The sequence below is a fragment of the Acinonyx jubatus genome, chromosome A1, assembly GCF_027475565.1.
Source record: "Acinonyx jubatus isolate Ajub_Pintada_27869175 chromosome A1, VMU_Ajub_asm_v1.0, whole genome shotgun sequence".
Taxonomy (NCBI): Eukaryota; Metazoa; Chordata; class Mammalia; order Carnivora; family Felidae; genus Acinonyx; species Acinonyx jubatus.
In genome coordinates this window covers 97,343,344-97,360,907 of record NC_069380.1, presented here as the reverse complement: position 1 = coordinate 97,360,907, position 17,564 = coordinate 97,343,344, and the positions used below count along the sequence as shown (strand labels likewise).

General features: G+C 35.3%; 1 protein-coding gene across 2 annotated transcripts in view; it reads right to left on the bottom strand.

Moving 5' to 3' along the window:
- Positions 1–17,564, bottom strand: part of PRR16 (proline rich 16) — a 669,457-nt gene that overhangs the window by 592,098 nt on the left and 59,795 nt on the right. For both annotated transcript variants that reach the window (XM_053220118.1, XM_053220123.1), the window contains exon 3: positions 10,341–10,405. The gene's annotated coding sequence lies outside the window, so the exon portion shown is untranslated. The remainder of the gene's footprint in view (positions 1–10,340; positions 10,406–17,564) is intronic.

Genomic DNA, 17,564 nt, shown 5'->3' with positions numbered 1-17,564 from the left:
TAAGTTTATATTATTAAGTTATCAAGCTCAATTCTTGAAATAGTGGCAAAAGATTAAAAGCAATTTAGACAATCCGAGAAAAGAAAAACACTAATTCAGGCTCATACATCGTCTAAATAAATGGAAAAAGAAAGAAAACAAAATATATGATATATAGATAACATAGATAGGACTACTGTATTCACTTTGAGGCCCAGTAACCAAAAAGTACACAGGTAAAATCTCAAAGCTACCAAATGGTAGTATTTCATGTCAAAAAAACTTATCCAAGAAAATGCTTTTATTACTTATTGATTTACTTATTGATAAACATAAATCAACAGGCTATATTAGATTATGTAGATATTCTTTTTATACTTAATAAAGATCTAGCCTTAAAATGTGGTCAAATTTGTCAAATAATTTCAAATATGTCAATATCAATGATAAATCCTAAGATAAAAATTACTTTAATGTTTATTTATTTTTGAGACAGAGAATGAGCAGGATAGGGGCAAAGAGACAGACACAGAATCTGAAACAGGCTCTGAGCTGTCAGCACAGAACCCAATGCGGGGCTCAAACCCACAGACCATGAGATCATGACCTGAGCTGAAATCAGACGCTTAACGGACTGAGCCACCCAGGCACTCCCATAAAATTACTTTAAAAATCAGCAGAACAGGGGCACCTGGGTGTCCCAGTCCATTAGGTGACTGACCCTTGGTTTCCACTCAAGTCATGATCTCACAGTTGGTGCGTTAGAGGCCTGCCTCAGGCTCTGCAGCTGGCAGCAATGGAGCCTGCTTGGGATTCTCTCTCTCCTCTCTCTGTCCCTCCCCTACTCACACTGTCTCTCTCAAAATAAATAAATAAACATTTTTAAAAATTATTAAAAAAATAAAATTCAGCAGAACATATAAGGCAAGCATGAACAAAATTAAGATGATGTACACAAAAAGGATAATGTGACATCCAAAATTAAGTCAGGACTACCTTTAAATGAGTGCTTACAGACTAATGTGGTTCAAATCTAAGTACTCTTGATGATAACCCCAATATGTGAAATAAATAATACAAAGTGGTAGACACTGGCAAACTTGGTTTCCACTTACTCGTTGAATCTAAACAGATTCAAATTCAGTTATTTTCAGCAGAGTGAACCAGCACACATTTGGACCAAATAGTACTCATAAGTCACTTTTCAATCTGTCTTAGTGCAATATATTGATATAAAATCAACCTGTATCCATACAATTCAAAAGCCTCTTTCCAAGGATAAAATATCTATATCCATCATGGATACTGAAACCACTCACATGAATTATCTCCTTGGAATAATATTTTAGTGGGTTCCTACTTGTTTCTTTGCTTATAATCACATGAGCTTCCAATCTCTACCCAGTATAGCCTAAGGTGGTATTTCTGAGATCCCAGTTTGGATTCCACCAATTTGCTTTAAATGCTGAGAACACTGCAGAAGTATTCTCAATCAACATTCTAGCTTTTTCTCCAGCATTTCCCACACCTGCTTCCATCCTTTCGGTCATGGTGAAGCACTTATACTGCAATTTTCCTCATGTCTCAGGCTAACTCACTCACTGGTGTTTTGTATACTGTTCCCCTTCCCTCCTCTACTTGATTACATCCTACATTTATTCAACCTCCAATGCATGGGTCACATCACCTGCCCCCCCCCGTCTTAGCTGCACTGCACATGCTCCTAAATGTCCCTACCATTCCCTACTCCTACCTCTTCCATGTCCTTTATTTCGTTGTTTGTACTCCCTCAAGATTGCAATTTCTTATCTTTTATTTCTGTATTCTCAACTTTGTGAACAACACCAGGCACACAATTACACTCAATAATGTTTCCTTGAATAAATTAACCCATTAAAGAAGCAGAACACAAACCAAGTCTGCTCTATTCTGCGTGCTGCTCTTTTTTGTTGAATTTGTTAAACACAGTATGGTTTTCATTTTTACTTAAGCATATAGATACCATGTTTTAAAACTAACCAAGTATACAACTACAGAAGGAAGGAATTATTTCTTCTACCTCACTGGAAACAAGACTACTACCAGCAAATTGAATACTGATTGCCTAGATCTATAGAAGCCAAATGTAAAGGAAAAAGGTTTTGTGTGAGAATTCTTACATGAAAGCAATAAATATGTACTGGTTTAGCTGTCTCCTAATTTCAAAACTCCTCTATGATAAAATCCACTAATTAAGAAATTCTCTTTTTCCAACAGCAAGGACATATTGTCATTTCACGGGTGTCTTGTTTCATCTTTTTTTTTTCCCCCACAGTGAGCCTTGAACTTCATTATTGTGTTTCCAAAGAAGTTTCTTCCCCCATATTATTTTATATGACCTACCCATTCTAATTGGCAAACCCAAATAGTTTTTTTTTTAATTCCTGAGAAGACACAAAAATATGTCTAATTATGTCACTCATTGTCATTTTGGGTTGAATTCAGAAGCACCTCATATTTGGGATCAGGGAGGTGGCAGAATTGTCAGTGCTTACTGATGTCAATGCCCTCAGGGCCATCTCTGTTTAGTTCACCTTTGCATCTCCATGGAAACGATTTTTTTCTCCATTTCCAGAAAATAAATCGTGGGGAACACTTATTGTGTTCCCATGGAGATCTGGAAGCCCATATTAATCTTCTCCTTTGAATAATAACCAAATATGTGATTTTCTCTCTTTTAAAAGGTAAATAAGCATCCATGAATGTTACATAAATTAAAAAATCACTGGAAGCTTAAAAATGAAAATAATGAACAGATAAAATAATTGAAGATGGGAGTTTATACTAGAAAAAGTTAAAGTTAAAAAAAAAGGTAAAGAAAATCAGAGTCTACCTTAAAATTATCTTTTTTTTCTTTAAAGCACACAGAACATCAACTTGATATTTATAGGCCAGAAGGTAGAAAAGTGGAAGAGAAGTTGTCATGTAAACAGAAATCAAGAATTTCTTTGAACTACTGGAAAGTAATAATTTACTCCTTACGAGACTGGTTCACATAGTCAAGTCAAGCTGCCTTCACACAGGTAGGCAACATGAGTAGGCTTATGACCAGTCATAGCAATTTAAAGAACTGCATACATATCCTTGCCTGGTCTAACACGAATATGCTACTCAGGTAGCAAAAATGAGCATTTGGCTCAAATGTTTTAAACATTTAAAGGGAATAAAATATTGGAAGACGTTAACTGTAGAGGTATTGTACAGGGTATGCCTGAATTATTGGTATATTCGTGTCCAGAGAAGAAATTAGAATGAATGAAGAAATTAGAATTAGAAATTAGAATGAAGAATTTATGATTCCTATCCTGTATTCATTATGAGTGTGTTCCAAAATTCTCCGCCTAAGTCCTAAACATTTAGCCTGAACAAGCTCAGGCTTTAAGTATAGCAGCACAGTGGCATCAACCTCTCTAGAATCACAGGGATACCTGGGATAATCAGCAATGCTAGACAGTGGCAAAGTGGCATAGGAAAATGGGAGAATAACCAACAGATATCCTCTCCCGTTCCCAGAGTTGGGCATTCTTTCCTCTGTATTCCTTAAGCACCCTGTGCTGATGTGTATAGTCGCAGAAAACACATTGTATTATAATGATTTACTTACTGCTTCCTTTATTTTATCTGCAGATCTTTAACAACTAGCACAGTGGTGAATACAGAGTAGAGGGGTACATAGGTATTTATTGCTATTGAATCATGTTTTTAGAAGTGGAAGTGTCCTTAGAATTTGTTTAGTTCCTTATTTTTTAAAGGTGGATATAAAAAGATTGGAGTTGAAATGGTGAATCTGAAGCCACAGTTGGTTCCAGAAAGGAATTTAGGAGCAAGTTGTAGAACCCCTAATTTTGTATTCATTAAACATTGCCCCTTACATGCTTACTAATATCTTTTCATTTTCCCAAGTGAGTGAACTGTACAAAGCCTCACCACTAGGACTCACACACATTCCCTCTTAATAGTATACTGGTGGTTCAGGCAGTCAAAAACACCTTTACATGCAGAGCCTTCTAAATAAGGACTCATCCTGGAGAAACAGTGTGGCAAGCTGAACCCAATAATAAAATTGAAGTCATGAGATGTCAATCCTCTAGATTTGTTAATGTTCCAGCCTTAGTTCTAGATGAAATATTGTGAAAGGTTTAAATAACTGAGTTATTTTTCACTCTTTGAAAAATTGACATATAATAAATTGCACATATTTACAGTGTACAATCATGTAAGTTTCAATGTATAGACAACCATGAAACCATCCCTCCTCCAAAGTTAGTTCATGTTCAATTATTATCCCTACTGTCTCTCTTCCATTTGCCTCAGGGAGACACTGATAAACATACTGTCACTATAAATTAGTTTGCATTTTCTAGAATTTTTATTGTTTGCAGTTTTAGAACTCCATACAAACAGAAGTAGACATTATTTATTTTTTGTTTTTTTTTCACTCAACTCAATTCTTTTTAGATTCTCCCATGTTATTTCTTGCATGGAGAGCTATATACCAATAATGAAGCAACAGAAAAAGAAATAAAAAAAATTAATTCCATTTACAATTGCACCAAAACCAACAAGGTACCTAAGAATAAGTCTAATCAAAGAAGTAAAATATCTGTACTCTGAAAACTAAAGAGGAAGTCAAAATTTCACTCTTCACAGATGACATGATACTCTATGTGGAAAACCCAAAAGACTCCACCAAAAAACTCTAGAACTGATACATGATTTCAGCAAAAATATAAGATACAAAATCAATGTAGAGAAATTGGATGCATTTCTATACACCAATAATGAAGCACAGAAAGAGAAATCAAGGAATCAATCCCATTTACAATTGCACCAAAAACCATAAAATACCTAGGAATAAACCTAACCAAAGAGGCGAGAAATCGATATAATGAAAACTATACAAAGCTCATGAAAGAAACTGAAGAAGACACACAAAAAAAGGAAAAATATTCCATGCTTATGGGTTGGAAGAACAAATATTGTTAAAATGTTGATACTACCCAAAGCAATCTACACATTCAATGAAATCCATATCAAAATAACACCAGCATTATTCACAAAGCTAGAAGAAACAATCCCAAAATTTGTATGGGAAAAGACACCAAATAACCAAAGTCATGTTGGAAAAGTAAACCAAAGCTGGAGGCATCACAGTTCTGGACCTCAAGCTGTATTACAAAGCTGTAATCATCAAGACAGTATGGTACTGGCACACACACACACACACAAACACAACACAAAAATAAACAAAAAACAAACAAACACAGATCGTTGGAACAGAAGCAAGAACCCAGAAATGGACACACAAACGTATGGCCAATTAATCTTTGACAAAACCGGTAAGAATATCCACTAGAAAAAAACACAGTCTCTTCAGGAAATGGTGCTGGGAAAACTGGACAGCAACATGCCGAAGAAAGTACTGTCTTACACCATACACAAAAATAAATTCAAAATGGATAAAAGACCTAAATATGACAGAGGAAAGCATCAAAATCCTAGAGGAGACCACAGGCAGCCCCCGCTTTGATCTTGGCCAGAGCAACTTCTTACTAGACACATTGCAGTAGGCCAGGGAAACAAAAGCAAACATGCACTCTTGGGACCTCATCAAGATAAAAAGCTTCTGCACAGCAAAGGAAACAATCAGCAAAACTAAAGAAACAACCGATAGAATGGGAGAAGATATTTACAAATGACATATCTGATGGGAATGAAAGCTGGTGCAGCCACTCTGGAAAACAGTATGGAGGTTCCTCAAAAAACTAAAAATAGAACTACCTTACGACCCAGCAACTGCACTACTAAACATTTATCCACATGATATAGGTGTGCTGTTTCGAAGGGACACGTGCACCCCCATGTTTACAGCAGCACTATCAACAATAGCCAAGTATGGAAAGAGCCCAAATGGATGGATGAATGGATAAAGAAGAGGTGGTATATATATACAATGGAGTATTACTCGGCAATCAAAAAGAAGGAAATCTTGCCATTTGCAACTACATGGATAGAACTGGAAGGTATTATGCTAAGTGAAATTAGTCAGAGAAAGACAAAAATCATATGACTTCACTCATATGAGGACTTTAAGAGACAAAACAGATGAACATAAGGGAAGGGAAACAAAAATAATATAAAAACAGGGAGGGGGACAAAACAGAAGAGACTCATAAATATGGAGAACAAACTGAGGGTTGCTGGAGGGCTTGTGGGAGGGGGGAACGGGCTAAATGGGTAAGGGGTATAAGGAATCTACTCCAGAAATCATTGTTGCACTATATGCTAACTAATTTGGATGTAAATTAAAAAATAAAAAAATAAAACAAGTTAATTAAAAAAAAAAAAGAAAGAAAATCTATCTCCCACTTGTCACATAAGGTTCAGGACACTAGGAGACATACGCTGTCCTCACAGCACAAAGTAGATAATGATCACAAGGGACTGTGTATCAGCATGCTTCTCTTGGGTGGTACTTACTCAACCTGTAAATTTAGGTAAAAGAACTTGACCATTGTTAACATATTGCTAGGAATTAAACTCTAAGCAAGAACTTCCTGTCATTCTTCCTTTTAAAAAAATAGTATCAACTTAATTTAAGAATAGTCTATACTGAGCATAACAAACTATGATCATGTACAGCTACTTCTAAATCTATGAAACTGAAACAAAATACCAAAATAAACTGCATCATCAAAAGCTGATGGAGATCCAAAAGTCTATCTGTAATCCCCCATTTCTTTTTGTTTTTATCCAACAACCTCACTGCTGTTACTAATGTTATTCCTTTTAATGGCATAACTGAGAACTTAAAAAATAAATTTATAAGAAAAAAAAAGAAGAAAAAGAGGAACCAGATAAGGTATCAGCACGACTTCTCAATGGGAAAACTAGAAGTTTGACAGGCAGTAGAATAACACCTTCAAAGTTCTGAAGGAAAACTACTAACAACTTAATATTCTATACCCAGTCAAACTACCAATCAAAATCAAATATGAAGGTAGGCCGAAGGTATGTTCAGACAAGAAAAGCCTTCAAATCTTTACCCCCCAGATAACATTTCTGAGCAAGCTACTGGGAGATGCTCTCCACCGAAATGCAAGAGTAGACCAAGAAAGAAGACAGCATGAGATACAACAGGGACAGTCCAGCACAGGAGAAAGATGAAAGGAGATGGAGAAGAATGATGGGGAAGACCCATCCCAGGATAACACCTTGCATCACATCAGAGGGCACCCACACTTGACTGAAACTATCCAGAAGGCCTGGGAAGACTTCTTCGGGAAGAAGAAATTACTAGAAATACCTGATGTGTCACAATGTTTTGAGGGAAGCTTTAGTTCAAATAAGGAACAACTGGGAGAGAGGGGGTGAGTTAGTACTGAGCACATACAAAACTAAGCAAAACAAAAATCAAGACTATTTTTAACTCTGTAAGGGAAAAAAATGTGCAGGAAAGCAAAGTACTTCCATATATTTGTTGTGAATAATGTTTACATTATCATAACGTAAACACTGGATATTGATTCAGCTGGAGTTACAACGTAATCTAAATTGGGGGACAGGAAAGTGGAGAGGGGAGAGCTACATACTTACCCTCCACGATAGTAGATTGTTGATAAAGCCTAAAATCAGAAAATCAAGTAGCATTAAAAGTGTGATAATTATAGATGTGAAATAAATCCTAAAATAATCCACTTAAGCCGGTAAACACAGTTGTCTGCAGGGAGGGGAGGAAATGGAGCACAGAGGAGTAATTTTTTTTTTTTTAATAATAAAACATAGGCGATTTGACCTTTCAAACTATATATGTATAAAACTTTATTTTAAAAATATAAAAGAAGAAAAAGAAAAAAAAATGACATATCTGATAAAGGGTTAGTATCCAAAAGCTATCAAGAATTTATCAAACTCAACACCCCAAAAACAAATAATCCAGTGAAGAAATGAGCAGAAGACATGAATAGACGTTTTTCCAAAGAAGACATCCAGATGGCTAACAGACACATGAGAAGATCCTCAACATCACTCATCATCAGGGAAATACAAATCAAAACCACAATAAGACAACACCTCACACCTGTCAGAATGACTAAAATTAACAACAAAAGAAACAAGTATTGGTGAGGATGTACAGAAAGGGGAACTCTTTTGCACCGCTGGTAGGAATGCAAATTAGTGCAGCTACTCTGGACAATAGTATGGAGGTTCCTCCACAAGTTAAAAATAGAACTCCCCAATGATCCAGCAATTCCACTACTGGGTATTTACTCAAAGGGTACAAAAATACAGATTCAAACGGGGTACACACACCCAGATGTTTATAGAAGCACTATCAACAACAGCCAAACTATGGAAAGAGCCCACATGTCTAATGACTATTGAATGGAAAAAGAAGATATGAAAATGAAATATTACCCAGCCATCAAAAAGAGTGACATTTTGCCACTTGCAACAACGTGGATGGAGCTAGAGTGTATCATGCTAAGTGAAATAAGTTGGACAGAGAAAGGCAAATACTATATGATCTCATTCATATGGGGAATTTAAGAAACAAAACAGATGAACATATGGGAAGAGAAAAAAAAGAGAGGGGAAACAAACCATAGGAGACTCTTAATGAGAGAGAACAAACTGAGGGTTGGTGGAGGAAGGTGGGTAGGGGATGGACTAAATGGGTGATGGGTATTAAGGAGGACACCTGTCCTGTTGAGCACTAGGTGTTATATGTGAGTGATGAATCACTAAAATGTACCACTTAAACCAATATTACACTCGATGTTAACTAACTAGAATTTAAGTAAAAATTTGAAAAAAAATGTTCATTCCTTTTACTGATCTGTTATATTCCACACGATGTTTTTTTATCCAGCCAATTGTTGATCAACATTTAAGTTGTTTCCAAGTTTTGGCAATCCAAATAAAATTGCTATGAACATTCGTATATAAGTCTTGGTACAGACATGTGCTTTCTATTTTCTTATTCTTAATATCCAAAGGTGAAATGGTTGCATATTAGAAATATATGTTTAACTTTTTAAGTACTTCCAAACTTGTTCCCTAAGTGATTGTACTAGTTTATATTCCCATGATCAACATACAGGAGTTCTGAGCGCTACACATTCTTGATAACATTTAATATGATCAGTCTGTTTGTAGGCATTTTGATGGATGTGAAATGTCACCCCCTTTTTTGGTCTGCTCATACATTTTTAAATGAATGTTGGGTGCATACATATTTAGAATTGTTTTATGATCTTGGTGAATGGACCCCTTTATTATAATGGAATGTCCCTCATTATCTTTGGTTATGTTCCTCCTTCTGAAGATTACATATCTGAGATAGGCATATCTACCTTGGCTTTATTTTACTTTATGTTTACATAGTATACCTTTTTTCATCCTTATACCTGTCAACTATATGTGTCTTTATGTTTCACTTAGGTTTCCTATAGGCAACTTATAATTGGCTCATGCTTTATTTAGTCTGATTTCATAATCTGTGTCTTTACATTGGTGTGTTTATATTTATATGGTTGATATAATATGACTGATTAAAATTTACCATTTTCCTACCTGTTACTTTTTTCCAATTTGTTCTTTTTTCTCTGCCTTCTTTTTAATTAATCAAGCATTTTTTAAGATTTAATTCTATTTCCTCTATTGACTTTTATTTACACCACTTTAAAAATTGTGTTTGGAGTCTCATAGGGTTTACAATATGTATCTTTAACTAATATATTATTTCACATTTAGTGTAAAAACCCTACAGAATATAATTCCAATTCTCACTTTCCATTCTTTGTACTACTGTTTTCATACATCTTATGTTTACATGTATCATAAATACTCAACACATTGCTACTCTTTTGCTTCAGAGAGTCAATGAATTTTTAGAGCATTTAATAAGGCATCTCATCTCTCCCTATATCTGAAAAGAACCCAACATGGCTTTGTTAGAAAATTCCTTTCCTAATACCTACCTGATACATTGTAGGCACACAAATAAGTACTTGGTGGGTGACTAAATTAAAACATTCTTTCCTGAAAATATGATTTTTGTAGTTTTTACAGAAGAACTCATAAAAATCACAAATAATTCACAAGTGTATACATTACTTCAATTAAGAAAATATTCACACTACAAAGAAGTACAGTTACCAAAACTCACAGGAGGGGTGGAAAGGGTGGAAGGTAGAGAAACAGAAAAGGAGAATGGGAGACAGGCTAATTCAACTCCTACTAAATTATATAACAGAATTAACATACATCTAAAGAGGAGGTTAATATTCAATTAAGTCATATTAACAGAAAAAGCTTACTTTCAATCCTGTGTGTGTATTTTTTTCTCAGAATAACTTCAACTTTTAATCTGGAGGATGGCTAACTGAAAGAAGAAAAAAAAATCCAATTATATATTCTTGTTTTTTACTGCCAAGCTTGCATTTGTAAATTAATATAATATAAATTATCATTTTATATTATCACTATTCTACCAAAGATTTATGCACTTAAAATGTTGCATTCAGGGGCGCCTGGGTGGCCCAGTCAGTTAAGCGTCCAACTTCAGCTCAGGTCATGATCTCACAGTTGGTGCGTTTCAGCCCCGTGACGGGCTCTGTGCTGACAGGTCAGAGCCTGGAGCCTGCATCAGATTTTGTGTCTCCCTCTCTCTCTGCCCCTCCCCGTTCGCATTCTGTATCTCTCTCAAAAATAAATAGACATTAAAACATTTTTTTTCAATCTTTAATGTTGTATTCAACACAAAATATTACTAAGTACGTAATATATATTATGTCATGTGGGTCCTAGTCAACAGTAGTGCTTGTTATATGAAATGAATAGCATTTCATATAACTTATAACATCTTTGACATTGTCTTGTTTAATCCTCGCAGTAATCTTGTGAAGTAACTATGATAATTTCATTGATTTGTAAATCTAAAGCTTGGCAATTTTACTGGGTAAACAATAAACTTTATCAATGAATGGGAACACCAAGAACAAACCTCATCTCTGCCCCCTGCTATATCTGGGATATGTATCATCAGCCCTTCCTGATGTCCCATTTCCATATTGCACTTGACTCCTAACCATTATCAGCCATAGATGAATCAAAACAACCCAATTTTTATTATAAAAAGATAGCTGCCTTTTCCATATATTTAAAGAGATCTCAGTTTAGGTCTATTTGATTTACTATACAATGACACCCTCTTCTTTCGCATCTTGGGAAATTAAAAATTCCACCAAAAAGTCCATTTTTTCTCCAAAATTAGATAACCATGCTCTAACTGAATATACTCATATGGTTTATTAAAAAGTCTTAAAGACCACATGATCACCTAGTTAGCGATTGTAAGCAAACTGTGTGCAACGAATATTAAGGAAAATTAATAAAGTATTAAAATTACTTAAATATAATACATATTTCATTTAATGAAGTGACAGGAACAGAAAAAAATTAAACCAAAGATTATTTTGTAGCATATTCTCTGACTTTATGATCTAATTAAAGCACATAAATTATCAGAGATGATCTAGCTCAGTAGCATTTCAAAAGAAGAGACTCTTATCACTTGAAAATAGGGTTTATGAATGACCTTCAGTGACACCTGCCACAGATGATTCACAAAGTATGATGGTAGCCAGAAATTTTATATTGTGATACAGAGGAACAGAGACCCATAACTCAAAATGTGTATTATATTGCCCTTAGCTATATTTGACTGACAATAAATAATGCCAACTTTAGAAGAAATGTTTCTCATGATAATGAAATCATTTAGAACACAGAAGAAATTGTCACTTTTAGAGTAGTATGCACTCAGTTTGCATGGCTACATCTAGATTGCTTCTCAAGGAATCGTAACATAAAAAGCTCCCCTGGTAAAATTAATTTCTACTGATTACCTTATCCAATTATTTATTCTTATAAATATAATTATTTGATTTATCCCCATTTGCATGTATAGAAACAAAAATGTAAACTACTCTCTGAATAAACTTCAGCACAATGTGAGAATCTACTTTCTTTGGCATTTCCAAAAAGCTCTCAGTGGTTTTGCAGTCATGTGTGTTTCTGTTTTTAAAAGTTAAAAATATCCTGAAAATATTTCCCAAAATACAAGTGATGAGTAGATATCATTAAGAAACCAACAGCACTACTCACCCACATGTCCTCTAATAAAATACTTGACTCATTAAGAGAATGGTTACCAAAAGGAACCAGATAACACGGGTCTTTAATGGATGCAGAACACTTAAAACCTGGCCATGATATTTATGTCTTTAAGGTCCAAGGACTGTATAATGATTTTCTTCTTCATGAGTGGAATAGCCCTCTCCATCTATCTTATAACGCCTGGGATGAGAATGGGGAGAATGGAAAAAGGAGGACACAAAAGAAGACATTGTCTGGGTGATAGAGGAGGGGGATAGAGACAGAGAAAGATGGAGAGAAAAAGAGTGAGAGAAAATTCTAAGAACTTCTTAGGCTCTAGGCAATTATTTGTGATGCCCTGTGCTGCCTATAATATCAAACATCAAAATACATTCATATCCCCACTAAATACTGTTTCTACATAACTATTTAAAACTGGAGTATAGAATAAACCTTGATTTGCAAGAATAATTCATTCCGGAAACATGCTTGTAATCCAAAGCACTCGTATATCAAAGTAAATTGTGTCACTTGTGATCACATGATGTTCAGCACCACGTACCACTCGTATTGCAAGACATCTCTCATTTGTCAATTTAAAATTTATTTAAAATGTTTGCTCATCTTGCGGAACACTCACAGAACAAGTTACTTGCAATCCAAGGTTTTATTGTCTATTGCAACCAACTATTATCAGTTGCCATTGCTATGCATTGTGTGTCTTCAATATGAATCCACTTTATACATTTTAATGCATTTTTTATTATTTATTTTTGAGATAGAGACAGACAGACAGAGCATGAATAGGGGACAGACAGAGAGAAAGAGAGCCACAGAATCAGAAGCAGGCTCCAGGCTCTGAGCTGTCATCACAGAGCCCAACGCAGGGCTCAAACCCACGAAACACAAGATTGTGAGTGAGCCAAAGTCGGATGCTTAACCAAATGAGCCATAGAGGTGCCCCTGAAACCATTTTAAATGTAAAATTTTCTTTATGTACTTTGGAGCCAGTAATTTTTGGGTCTTCAGTATTTTCAGTTTCTTGAAAAGCTAGTAGGACCAAGGAACTGTGACAGTAGGAGCCAATGGAGACCATTGCCCTGCTAAGGCATAATTTTACTATTCGCCATGAGGCTACCTGTCTTTGAATTGCTCATCTTGGGGAAATGTTCAGTGCTTTGTATTAATCTTTAAAAACTTTCAGTGGAACTGAATGCATATCTTGGAATACAGTCAAGGTGTACATTTCTTAGAAGCTGTTTTAGGATACTATGTGAGCTTGAGTTTAGTTTTGCTATTTTACTCCTTGTAAGATAACAAAGGCATTTTTATCATAACAGCCTATGACTAACACGCATAACTCCCAAGTGAGTCCACCCTGACTTCCAGAGCTATCCTTACATGATTTGTTCATTTGCATATAATTCTTTCATTATTCCAATTGAATTAAAAGCACTGTCCAAGATTAGGATTAAATAAGAGAGAAAGAGAAAAATTAGGATCAATTTGGATAATAACATAGTCATCACTAATATAACAATAACATAAAATTACTCCACAGGGCCCATGGCCCTGTTGTCAGGATAAATGATTACCTTGGTTTTAAACACCAAACATCTGTCCTCAATTTTAATTTCCCCTCTCTCAAATAAGTGACAATTCTTCCATGTCTGTTACCTAACATGACAATTGTTTACCAAAATAAGAAGTCAAGGATCGCTTAAATATTCAAAGTTGGCTTTATCTTTGACCTTCCCTGACCTCACCACCAGATTCCCAGGATACAATATGCTCTTCATCTTTGCTCCTCCAGGTCCTAACAGCCACACTCCTCTCCAAACCTTTGTCTGGAGGCCCAGCTTTACTTCCTGATAAAGCCTGACAAAATAAATTCTTAATAATATACTATTTTTTGAGAGATAATACTACTTTAAGCTAGGGTTCCCAGAAACTTAAATGTCTTCAGGGGCACACATCACAAACATATGAAGGAGTCTGGTCTAAGACAGAGATCTGAAGAGCCTAAATTCCAAATTATATTTACAACATTTAAAAACATTCTTACAGTTTAACAAAACTGCTGCATGCATCTATTTTCAGACCCTACCATAATTCTGTACACACATTCATTATGGAATATTCTCTAATACTGTAATTACTCAGTAAATAGATCAGTAGATTGAAGGATCAATACAAGGATGACAGTATGATTACATGCATGACTTTTTGTTTAAGCAGTTTTTCTCTTTTCTTTTTCTGAGTAGACACTCAAAATTAAAAAGGTGAACTACTTGTTTTGCCTCTGAGTGAAACTAATTCTCATTAGAAGTTTATTTCATGCCAAGACTATTGAGAACACAATAAGCATTTCACATAAAAGCAAAAGAAAATCACAAATTACCCTTTCCCAGTACTACTGCCTAAGCAAGACTGTAACTTTTCAAACTACCCCAGGTATTTCCACTAAGACCAAAGAACACGTGAAAATATGGAGCTGGAAGCATTCACTATGACCATCAGACCAAATGTCTAATTTTATAAAAAGAAAACTGAGGCCCAGAAAATAAATACTTCTCCATCAACTGTATCAATTGAGCAGGACAAATACTAGAATTCTCTGCCTAGGATTCTTTCTAGAACTTCTCACTCTTTAAGGAAGGAGAAGGATAATCACCTATGGTGACTCGTTTTTTGTTTTTGTTTTCCATGAGAAATGACTTTCCTCAATAGTAGCATAAACACATCATGTTCTAATTAGTACAATGAATTAGATCTATATTAAGCTGCTGTCATTGTATTTTTGGAGGTCTTTGGAACTAATTTCAGTAATTTGAGAATTACTGGATTACTTCATAGCAGACATTTATGAAAACTGTCAACTTTCACATTTTTTAATTCCCATCAAAGCCATGGTAAAGACTATCCCATTAGTGGACCGCAATGAACCACATATCTTTACATTCATTCCTTTATAGACCACTCCAGACACTGACTCTAACAATGTAGGATGCACATTGGCCAGTGGTACAGTAGTAAGCATGATGCAAACAGGGAATTTACAATTACTTTCTCACAAGGTCAGGTTATCTTTGAACTCTGTCCAAAAGCTGAACCATGCTCTAAGCATATCAAGGCCATACCATAGAAGAAAGGTAAAGAGGCCATATGGCAAAGCAATGAGACACCACACAGGTGAATGATTCCAGATTCCCAAATCCCCAGCTGAGTCCTGTTCAAGTATCTGATGTACAATATTGTGGGAATATTGTTGTAGCTTTAAGTCACTTTAAGTTCCAAAGTGATTTATTACACAGCAATACATATATACCTACTCAAAAAAATGGGTGGAGGTATTAACTAGACAAAAGATCTAAGGCATGTAGAGTGGGGGAAGGTAAGAGGACAACCTAAATTGATGCCAAAATATGACTGATAGACACATGTCAGGATCATTAAAAGAATCTGCCTCACATAAGCACCAAGAATACAGCAAAAAGCATAACCTTATCAAACAACATAGGGGGAGATGAGAAATGTTAACAACCTTAAAATCTTGACTTCAGTGATTTTTACATTAAAGACAATAAAGATTAAATATAACAACAAACTTCCAATAACCTTCTAACAGCGTGTCTTATTATCTCCCATCATACAGCTGAGGAAATGGGAATCCAAAGGTATGAAGCAATTTGCCTCAGGTCTCTTGGGTGTTAGGGGACAGGACACCAAGACAACACAGGTGACTAGACAATGATTAGACAGCTTTCTTACTATCTGATGGATAAATGAATGAAGGTACATCTTTCTAAATTAGTATTTCTCTTAGTAAATATTATTCATTTTTTTCAAAAGTGTCAATATACTGTCTGAAAGGAATACTAAGTTTGGGGGGTCAGATTAATTCAGATAATGCTATCATATTACTTTCATATTGGAACAATAGTTCAAATCACTTTTTCTTTTTTTTTTTTAATGTGAGGACTTTTTTCCTTTGTGTTTCTTTACAAATAAAGCTTTATTAAGATTTTTTTTGGAGAGGTAGAAGTTTCATAGAAAAATTGAGGGGCAGATACAGAGATTTTTCCCTGAATCCTCTGTCCCCACACATATATAGCACCCCCCATAATCAATATCCCTGAAGTGGTACATTTGTTAGAAATGATGAGCCTACATTGACACATCATAATCATCCAAAGCCAGTTCACTCTTGGAATATATTCTATGGGCCTGGGACAAATGTATAACGACATATGTCCATTATTGTGGTATCATACATAGCATTTTCACTGCTCTAAAAATCCCCTGTGCCCTAGCTCTTCATCTCGCCCAGCCCTCACCATTCACCAAACTGTGGGAACCACTTATCTTTTTACTGTATCCATATTCGGTATTTTCCAGAATGTCATGTCATTTAGTTGAAATTATACAGCATATAGCCTTTTCAGCTTAGCTTCTTTCATTCTGTAATATGCACTTAAGGTATCCCCTTGTCTCTTCATAGCTAGATAACTTATTTCCTTTTAGTGCTGGAAGGTATCCCAAACCTGGATATCTGCTGTATCAATTCACCTACTGAAGGACATCTTTGTTGCTTCCAAGTTTGGGCAGTCATGAATATAAGTGCTATTAACATCCACGTGCAGGTTTTTAGTGTGGATATAAGGTTTCAATTCCTTTGGGTAAATACCAACGAATGTGAATACTCTATCATATGGTAAGAATATGTTTAGTTTGCTAAGAAACTGCCAGCTGTCTTCCAAAGTGGCTGTATCACTTTGCATTCCAATGAGCAGTGAATGAGCATTCCTGGTGCTGCACATCCTCACCAGCATTTGGTGTTATCAGTGTACGAGATGGAAGCCATTCTAAAAGGTATATAATGGTATCTTTAATTTGCATTTCCCTGATGATATATCACATGGAACATCTTTTCATATGCTTTTTTGCCATCTGTGTATCTTCTCCCACTCAAGTACTAACCAGGCCCAACCCTGCTTAGCTTCCGAGATGATGTGAGATGAGAGTAGGCATGTTCTGGGCGATATGGCCATAGATTGCCATCTGTGTATCTTCTTTGGTGAGATGGCTGTTATGACCTTTAGCTTCTCTTTTAATCATGTTGTTTTCTTTTTGTTCAGTTTTAAGAATTCTTTGTGTATTTTAAATAACAGCATTCATCAAATGTATCTTTTGCAAATATTTTCTATCATTCTACCATTTCTATTTCTACAATTGTACCATTCTTGTTGTCTTATTCTCTTGAAATTGCCATTCATAGAGCAGACTTTTTCATTTTAATGGCGCCCAGCTTATCAGCTATTTATTTCATGGATTATGCCTTCGGTGACATATAAAAAGTCATGACCATAACCATGGACATTTAG